Raw genomic sequence first — 10286 nt, forward strand, 5'->3', positions numbered from 1 at the left:
GGGCCTACACAAATCCAATTTTGATTGGCCAATGACTGGCTAATTTTACATCTTCAATGTGAAGCTGGGTACTCAAGGTACAATTTTCTGTCAGATCGACGGATCAGATAATTTCCGACGACTCAGATCGGATTCCAATCGATAGCGCAATCGATTTTGGGTAGTTATGCATAATCGATTGCATTATCGATTGAGAACAATTTGGGTGTCTACACACGATGCAACTTCTCATCAGATCACCCGTCAAACTGATGGAAAATTGTACTGTGTGTAAGAGGTTTAACCACTTCACCCCTTGAGCACCAGAGCAATTTTCACCTTTCAGTGCTCCTTCCATTCATTCGTCTATAACTTTATCATTACTTATCACAATGAAATGAACTATATCTTGTTTTTTTCGCCACCAATTAGGCTTTCTTTAGAAGGGACATTATGCCAAGAATTATTTTATTCTAAATGTGTTTTAATGGGAAAATTGGGAAAAATGTATTATTTTTCAGTTTTCGGCCTTTATAGTTTTTAAATAATGCATGCTACTGTAATTAAAACCCATGAAATGTATTTGCCCATTTGTCCCGGTTATAAAACTGTTTAAATTATGTCCCTATCACAATGCTTGGCGCCAATATTTTATTTGGAAATAAAGGTGCATTTTTTTCAGTTTTGCATCCATCCCTAATTACAAGCCCATAGTTTATAAAGTAACAGTGTTATACCCTCTTGACATAAATAATTAAACAGTTCAGTCCCTAAGGTAACTATTTATGTATTTTTTTTAATTGTATGTTTTTGTTTTTTTTAATTACAAAAAAAATAAATTGGGGAGTGTGGGAGGTAATGGGTTAATTTTTAATGTTTAACTAAGGTATTTGTATATGAAAAATGCTTTAGGGTGTAGTTTTACTATTTGGCCACAAGATGGCCACAGTGAGTTTTTGTTTATGCGACCCTGCAAGCGTACAGGAACGCTTGCAGGAAGTTCAGGGAGGCTGGGCACATTTTTCACTTTTTTCTCACAATGATCGCTGCTTCTCAGCTGATCATTGCGGGGGGCTTAGATCAACGAACGGGAAAGGTTTTTCCCATTCATTGATCTCCAGGCGAGCGAGCGGCGGCGTGCACGAGCGCTCGGACAGCGACGGGAGCGGCGTCAGGTACGGATTTCTCCGTCCCTTGGTGGTGACAGGGTGGAAAAAGGGACGGAGAAATCCGTACCGCGGGGGGTAAAGTGGTTAAAGGATACCTGAGGCAAAAAAAAAAGAAACAAATGAAATAAACAATCTTCATTCTCGTAAAAATGACTTAAGATATTCTACAGTTCTATTCTATGTTTAAATCTACTTTTTATGTTTTAACTTTAATAGTTTTTGCTCAATAACACATTCATTGAAGTATGCCAGAGCTAAAATCTATGAACTATTGACCCTTTTTATCTCTTGCCTGCTCTCAGAAGCCATTTTCTGCTAGGAAAGTGTTTTATAGTTGGAGGTTCTTATCAGTGAGAGTCACACTGTAGTCAATTCCTGTCTGAGTCAGGACTGAGTCAGCCACTTACATACCTGATATTTAACTCTTTCAGGCAGAGAAAGAAAAAATTGACCACTGGATAGTTATTTGTGTGCTAGGCACTGTACATACCTATGTCTATTTCATCATGATGTCACATATCACCTCGGGTATCCTTTAATAGGATAGCTTACCTATACAATCTGCTAATAGTAATCAAAATCTGTTGGCCCTCAAACTAAATGGAGATGGAAAAATTGGCCAATTAAAATGGAACACTTACTCAGCGTTACAGTGACCAGATTTTTGTAGGCTCAACCTGGGACAGGGCGGCGGGGGAAAAGGGGGGCCGCAAAATGGGGGGCTGCCGCGCCAACAAATGTGGTGCCTGCGCGCCGTGCCGAAAAAAGGGCGTGGCCATGACATTCTATGGGCGGAGCTAACGTAATGATGTAATGGCGGGGCATAAAGCAGTGTTTACGTCATGATGTGGTCAAACGAGGATTCGCATTATGGGTGTGCAGAAACTGTGTGATGCTATTTAATAGTATACTGTAACCCCAAAGCAGCAAACATAGCCAACTAAGACCATTAAATAATGAATGCAGCAACAGTTGCCCCAGACACCACAAAATAAACGCAATGGGCAACATGTCAGCACAAAATAAACATATTGCGAGCAACATGTCAGCACAAAATAAACGCATTGCGGGCAACATTTCAGCACAAAATAAACGCAATGGGGGCAAACATGTCAGTACAAAATAAACGCATTGCGGGCAACGTCAGTACAAAATAAACGCATTGCGGGCAGCATTTCAGCACAAAATAAACACATTGCGGGCAACATGTCAGCACAAAATAAACGCATTGCGGGCAAACATGTCAGTACAAAATAAACGCATTGCGGGCAACATGTCAGCACAAAATAAACGCACTGCGGGCAACATTTCAGCACAAAATAAACGCAATGGGGCAAACATGTCAGCACAAGATAAGCGCAATGGGGGCAAACACATCAGCACAAATTAAACGCAATGGGGGAAAACATGTCAGCACAAAAACTCAATGGGGGCAAACATGTCAGCACAAATTAAACGCAATGGGGGCAAACCTGTCAGCACAAAAATGCAATGGGGGCAAACCTGTCAGCACAAAAACGCAATGGGGGCAAACATATCAGCACAAAAACGCAATGGGGGCACATGTCACCTGGAAAAAAAAGCATGTACTCACCTGACAGAAGTCCTCTCACGCAGCCGGCCTCTCGTAGCTCAGGCAGAGCAGGGCTACGGAAAGATGGCGTCCGGAGGCGGAGCCCTGTACTGGAGACACAAATAGTCTCCAGTACAGGGCTCCGCCTCTGGACGCCATCTTGCCGTAGCCCTGCTCTGCCTGTGCCTGCCAGAGGACAATGCAGTAGTGATGGGAATTCCGGCTCTTCTCAGAGAATCGGCTCTTTTGAATCGGCTCCCATTAAAGAGCCGGCTCTTACAGCTCTGAATCGGCTCTTCATTAAATGTCACTAGACACTAGTGTTGGGCGAACATCTAGATGTTCGGGCCGAACAGGCCGAACATGGCCGCGATGTTCGGGTGTTCGACCCGAACTTCGAACATAATGGAAGTCAATGGGGACCCGAACTTTTGTGCTTTGTAAAGCTTCCTTACATGCTACATACCCCAAATTAGCAGGGTATGTGCACCTTGGGAGTGGGTACAAGAGGAAAAAAAATATTTGAAAAAGAGCTTATAGTTTTTGAGAAAATTGATTGTAAAGTTTCAAAGGAAAAACTGTCTTTTAAATGTGGAAAATGTCATGTTTCTTTGCACAGGTAACATGCTTTTTGTCGCCATGCAGTCATAAATGTAATACAGAGAAGAGGTTCCAGGAAAAGGGACCGGTAACGGTAACCCAGCAGCAGCAGCACACGTGATGGAACAGGAGCAGGCGCAGGAGGAGAAGGCCATGCTTTTTGAGACACAACAACCCAGGCCTTGCATGAGGACAAGAAGCGTGCGGATAGCATGCTTTTTACCGCCATGCAGTCATAAATGTAATAAAGATAAGAGGTTCAATAAACAGGGACCGGGCGTCAACGCTAACCCAGCAGCAGCAGACGTGATGGAACAGGAGGAGGCGCAGGAGGAGAAGGCCACGCTTTCAGGTGCAACTCAGGCCTTGCATGAGGACAAAAAAATGTGTGCGCAAAGCAATGCAATGAGTAGTTTTCAGGACACAATGGGCTATTCGGAGGAGCTATTCCCACCCCCACAATCTTCTACCTGTGAAAGGTCAATGGAACAGCCACAAATGTTGTGCCCGGATTCACAACCTTTTTCTGTGGAAAATGCACCTCGCACTGAAATGCAAGGCGAGGCCGAGGATGAACATGACGTCAACAACTCAACATGACGCAAAATGGGGGCGGAACAGAAAGCTGCTTTCAATGTTTTGAAGGCCTTAATTGCCTCCGGTGGCCAGTTAGATGCATCATTCATCACACCCAAATCCCAGAGCAATGTGTGCAGGAATTTGAATCTCAGGAGGTGTACCGAGATCATCTGGACAAGTGACCAAGTGACAAAGTGACCAGTGACAAAGTGACAAAATGACAAAGTGACAAAATGACAAAGTGACAAAGTGACAAGTGACAAAGTGAGAAGTGACAAGTGACAAAGTGACAAAATGACAAAGTGAGAAGTGACAAAGTGAGAAGTGACAAGTGACAAAGTGACAAAATGACAAAGTGACAAGTGACAAAGTGACCAGTGACAAACTGACAAAGTGACAAAATGACAAAGTGACAAAGTGACCAGTGACAAAGTGACAACTGAGAGGTTGTTCTGGGGAGCTCCACTGCACTCAGTCGCATATGAGGAGAGGTCTCGTCGGGACTGCTGATCCTCCTCAGCTTGCTCAAAGCCTTGAGGGTTCCTGAAGATCCTCTGCTTGGAGTTCGCCGGGGTTCAGCTTGGTGTCGGGGTCGGCGGCGTCCTCCTCACTCCAACGTGGCAGATCTTCTGTTGAAGGAAAAAAAAAAAAACATTGTTAAAAGTCCAGTACCGCTTCTGAAGGACTCACCAAGAGATGCAGGAGCGCTTCAATCTAGCGCACCATCGCTCGCTGGGTGATGTCCCTGCCTACGCGCTGGAATTCTACGCTGCACATGCTAGCACGCTTTTGCGCAGTGCCGAGGTGCATTCCAGCAGCTAGTAGCTACCAAGCTTCTGTGGATCTGATTGGGCCACCATGTTGGATCTCTGCCAAGTCCTCCAAAATTTTGAGCAATCCACGTTGCGTGACTGAGCAGTGACAACTCTACAGTCAGCATTACAATACCACTGCTGTGTTTACTGAAGAAATCAATGTTGAAGATGGAAACCGCTGGCATGATGCAAGTGGGGGATTCTGAAGATGAAAACGATCAGCGTGATGATACCAACATCAGGCAACCTGCCTCAGGAAACGCTGGTCCCAGCTATGACAAAGAACAGGACGAGGAACAGCTGGAGTTGGAGCAGGAATTGGATGCCCCCACTGCCGAGGGACAGAGCGGTGCACGTTGGACTTCCACAATTTAGCGGGAAAGGACAGCAGAAGAGGAAGAAAGTGATGCTGGTGACGAATATGGTGCATCACAACAATCACAACGCTTACAAGAACATGAAGATAGAGGAGTCTGGCAGGACTCTCTGGCACACATGGCTCAATTCATGCTAGACTGCATTGAACGCGGCCCGCGCATTATTCACTATTCATTATTATTCATTATTCTGGAATCTGGACAACACCAATTACTGGGTTTATACCCAGTTTATACAAACACAATGTTAAAAAACTGATTGAAGAAAGTGTCAGACAGGTCAAAAATGGAACAATTCCAGCAGGCCCTTGAGGATGGAGACTTTAGAGAGGAGATTGACATCCTCCTCCTTCTCTAGCCAGTTGTACGCCGACAGACTGACTTCAGCAAACCCAGGAGGACCAGGAGGGCAGCAAAGAACACAAGCTGCTGCTAGTGCCCAAAAGGGAATGGTATTGGCAGTGTCCTTGGAGTGGGAACATTTTCTGACACCCATGCAGCAGCCCACAGAACAGCAATCGGGCAGTTCCACGTCCTCCAACACCAATCGCCTAGAGAAGATGGTCAAGGTCCAGGACTACATGTCAGATGGCGTAGCTGTGTTGAACAATCCATCTGCAGACAGACGGTGAGTGTGACAGGCAGCACAGAAGGACCATGGCAACTCACTCATAGTACCACAGTTTGATAGTGCTGCCCAAAAAATTATATGGATCCGTGGACCCGGGCACTGCAGGCAGTACTGGGAAGTGGGAACGCAGATTTTAGTACCTAAACACACGATACAACATGTTTTCCGGGGTCGGACTCTGAGGCACATACAGATGGTCCCGATCATCATCCTCATCATACAACTCTTCTCCTGAGTCTGACCCACCCACCACCTCTGCCACCCTAACATCCCCAGACACAGACCCCTCATCGTCCTCAACATTAACTTGGGATGCTGGCCTGAGCCCGACCTCCTCCTCCACATCAGGCCCCATCATCTCCTCAATGGCAGCCCTCATTAATCGTTCTGGCGACGGACCGATGGACACAACATTCTCCTCCGGAGAGGGCTGCTGCTGACCACTGGCTGCTGTAGTGGATGTTATAGCTTGCGTGGGGCGTTGGCTGTTGCTGTTGTTGGGAGTGCTGCTCACAGCGGAGGTCTCTGAGGAACTCATGGTGAGCTCATATAGTGGTTGGCGGTGAGTGGAGTATTACTGATCCCAGCAATATACACACTGACTGGCAGAGTACGCAATGCTATATAGTCTGGCTGAGCGGTGTACACAGAGTGGCAGTACACACAATGCTATATAGTCTGGCTGAGCCGTGTACACAGAGTGGCAGTACACACAATGCTATATAGTCTGGCTGAGCGGTGTACACAGAGTGGCAGTACACACAATGCTATATAGTCTGGCTGAGCCGTGTACACAGAGTGGCAGTAAACACAATGCTATATATAGCGTGGCTGAGCGAGGTACACAGTGGCAGTACACACAATGCTATATAGTCAGGCTAAGCCGTGTACACAGAGTGTCAGAAAACACAATGCTATATATAGCGTGGCTGAGCGAGGTGCACAGTGGCAGTACACACAATGCTATATAGCCAGGCTAAGCCGTGTACACAGAGTGTCAGAAAACACAATGCTATATATAGCGTGGCTGAGCGAGGTGCACAGTGGCAGTACACACAATGCTATATTAGTCAGGCTAAGCCGTGTACACAGAGTGTCAGAAAACACAATGCTATATATAGCGTGGCTGAGCGAGGTGCACAGTGGCAGTACACACAATGCTATATTAGTCAGGCTAAGCCGTGTACACAGAGTGTCAGAAAACACAATGCTATATATAGCGTGGCTGAGCGAGGTACACAGTGGCAGTAAACAATGCTATATATAGTGTGGCTGAGCGAGCGGTGTACTACTGTTCCCAGCAGCGACACACAATGACTGGGGGGGACCCTGGCTAGCGTGGCTGGAGAGCGAACTACCCTGCCTGCCTACCCAAAGCTAAACCCACAGACAAATGGAGGAGATATGACGTGGTTCGGGTATTTATTTACCCGAACCACGTGACCGTTCGGCCAATCAGAGCGCGTTCGGGCCCGAACCACGTGACCCGTTCGGCCAATCACAGCGCTAGCCGAACGTTCGGGGAACGTTCGGCCATGCGCTCTTAGTTCGGCCATGTGGCCGAACGGTTTGGCCGAGCACCGTCAGGTGTTCGGCCGAACTCGAACATCACCCGAACAGGGTGATGTTCTGCAGAACCCGAACAGTGGCGAACACTGTTCGCCCAACACTACTAGACACCACTCAGAATCGGAGTAAAAGCCCCAGTCTCCATGACTGCTTATCTGACTGGGGCAATCCCTCCTGCTACTGCTCTGCTCTGCCCCATACACTCCTACTAGCTGAAAGAGCAGGACTACATCTCCCAGCATGCCTCAGCGCCCTTTATCACAGAGCAAAGCAGAGCTGTGTGGGGCGGCTGAGGCATCGGCTCTTTTAAAACTGAGAACCGGCTCTTGTCGTTCGCAGCAAAGAGCCGGCTCTTAGAGCCGGCTCGTTCGCGAACGACCTATCACTACAATGCAGGCTGCTGGAGCAGGGCTGCAGGGAATGAACTAGCACAGCGTCTATGAGACGCTGCGGCTAGTTCATGTACGGTGACCAGAGTCCCGAGGCCGGGACGTCCCACTGCTGAAAGCGGGACGTTTCCCGGGACCTCATGCAGCCTGGGACAGCGCCCCCCGAAGGCGGGACGCGTCCCGGATAAAGCGGGACGTATGGTCACCGTACTCAGCGTGCAGCTCCATTTCATTCCTACTGTGATACGCTGGCAGCCATTTTTCCATAGCTCAAATGTAATGAATGGCATTATTGCCCCACTAAATTGGAGACAGGAAAGGATCCACTTCTAAGAAAGCTGCAGTGGTGTGAGTCAGGGGGAGAGTTGGGAAAAGGGTATCTTCTGTACTTGGTGAAGGTGTCTGTGTGTGCTCTGAATTCACCTACAACCGCTATAGGGAAGTTATTTGTGAACTTGATGTGTGAGAAGGATTCCCATCCTGCCTCCAAATCCAACATCAAGAAGGTGAAGGGTGTTACCATTATTACAGTTGTGCTCATAAGTTTACATACCCTGTCAGAATTTTGTGATTACTGTACTTAAACATTTTTCATAGAACATGAATGACAACGCAAAAACGTTTCTTTCTCTCATGGTTAGAAGTTGATTGAAGCCATTTATTGACAAAAAACTGTGCTTACTCTTTAAATCATAATCACTACACAAACTACCCAAAGGACCTTAATCAAAAGTTTACATACTCCAGTTCTTAAAAAAAATTGCTCCAGAGATACTTACCTCGGGAGGGGGAAGCCTCTGGATCCTAACGAGGCTTCCCTCGTCCTCCTCATCCGTGCCTCCATTAGCCTGCACGGGTCCCCCGGCCCCGAAGTGCTGCAATGTAAATATTTACCTTCTGCGATCCTGCGCAGGCGCACTAGCCGCTCTTCCTTCGGGTTAAGATGGAAATAGCTGAACCTGATCGATCCGCTCTACTGTGCAGGCGCCAGCCCATCTGTGTCTGTGCAGTTGAGCGGATACGATTGCTGTAACTGTAAGAACCTATACGTTGGTTGCTATTGGCAATAGCACAACACATCTTTTACTGCGGCACCAGCAACTCAATAGAGCTGCAACTCACAGCGACAGCATACAGGAGATAGAGCGGAGACAGCCACCTTTCACCTTTAAGGGGTTTATTCAGCAATCAGAGTTATACAAGTATTCCATCAGGCATGTTTTGTTACATGTTGATTTCTTCAGAGTATAAACAGTCTTTCCTATGTCCTATGTACATCACATATATTTACAGCATACAGACATGAAGCTAATATTCTAAATAGGAAGCGTAGAGAGCAGGATAGCATGCAGAAGAAGAAGTCCCCTCTGCCATCCCGTCTCTTACTTTTATATGAACATCAAATAGTTAAATTCTGACATCACCCGAGCCATACCCCCAAGCCTACAATTGGTGGGCATGGGCATGTGACCCACCTCATCATCTAGTGCGCCAGTGCTTTATGCCCTAGATGCACGGAATGCAATGTTTTCCAAATATCGGCTCTGTTTACCTTTTCATAGTCTGAATGTCGGGACATTTAGACCTAATAACCCATTATCTTCTAGAGCAGGCATGGGCAAACTCGGCCCTCCAGCTGTTACAGAACTACAAGTCCCACAATGCATTTGCCTTTATGAGTCATGACTGTGGCTGTCAAGACTCCTGCAATGCATTGTGGGACTTGTAGTTCCTTAACAGCTGGAGGGCCAAGTTTGCCCATGCCTGTTCTAGAGGAACATGCTTCTTGTAAATGACTTCATAATTTCTCTCCGAGAAACTATGCTTAAAGAGACCCTGCATCTCAAGTCTTTACTAGACTTAAGTACCTGAGGCCTAGAATTCAAGTATACTTACATTCTAACAGCTCCCCTGAAATGACTTGATCTGCAGGTTTCTCCATTAGGGTTCAGATGGCACCTATGAGCCTGTTTTTGTTATGTTTCACCCTTCCATGCTCGTTTCCAAACACACTCTCTCTGCTCTAGGGGAATGCCCCTGGGAGGGAGAGCAAGACCTCTTGTCTTTCTGGGAATGCCCTTCTTCTAAGCCCTCATCCCATTCTCCGCTCAGCATTCTCATCACAGGCGTATCCCTTACATACTCCACTTGACCATGGAAAAATGAAAGTTGTTTGTACCCAAAGCAACAGAGCAGTGCTAGGGGTCTTCTAGAAAACCGGAGCTGGGAAAAAAGGGCGCAGGCAGCTAGTGGACAAAAAGGGCGCCGCCATTCACTCTCATAATAAATAACGTTTAATGGGCGCCGAGCAGGAAAAAAGGGCGCCGGACATAAATAACGTTTACAAACGGCACCCAAAGATTTTTAATGATTTATAAGTGTGCTTGTGGTGATTTATGTTTATAAAATGCACCCGTGCCGAATAACGTTTATAAAAATACTAAACATATTTATCTTATTTAACTAATTAAAACATTATTTAAAGTTTTATCCCTTACTGTTTGTAAAACATTATTATTCACAAAATAAAGCGATCAGTACGTAACGTAAATTGCAATATATTTTTTGCAGCCACAATTAGTAAAACATTATTATCCACATAATA

This window comes from Hyperolius riggenbachi, chromosome 8 (assembly GCF_040937935.1).
Source record: "Hyperolius riggenbachi isolate aHypRig1 chromosome 8, aHypRig1.pri, whole genome shotgun sequence".
Lineage (NCBI taxonomy): Eukaryota > Metazoa > Chordata > Amphibia > Anura > Hyperoliidae > Hyperolius > Hyperolius riggenbachi.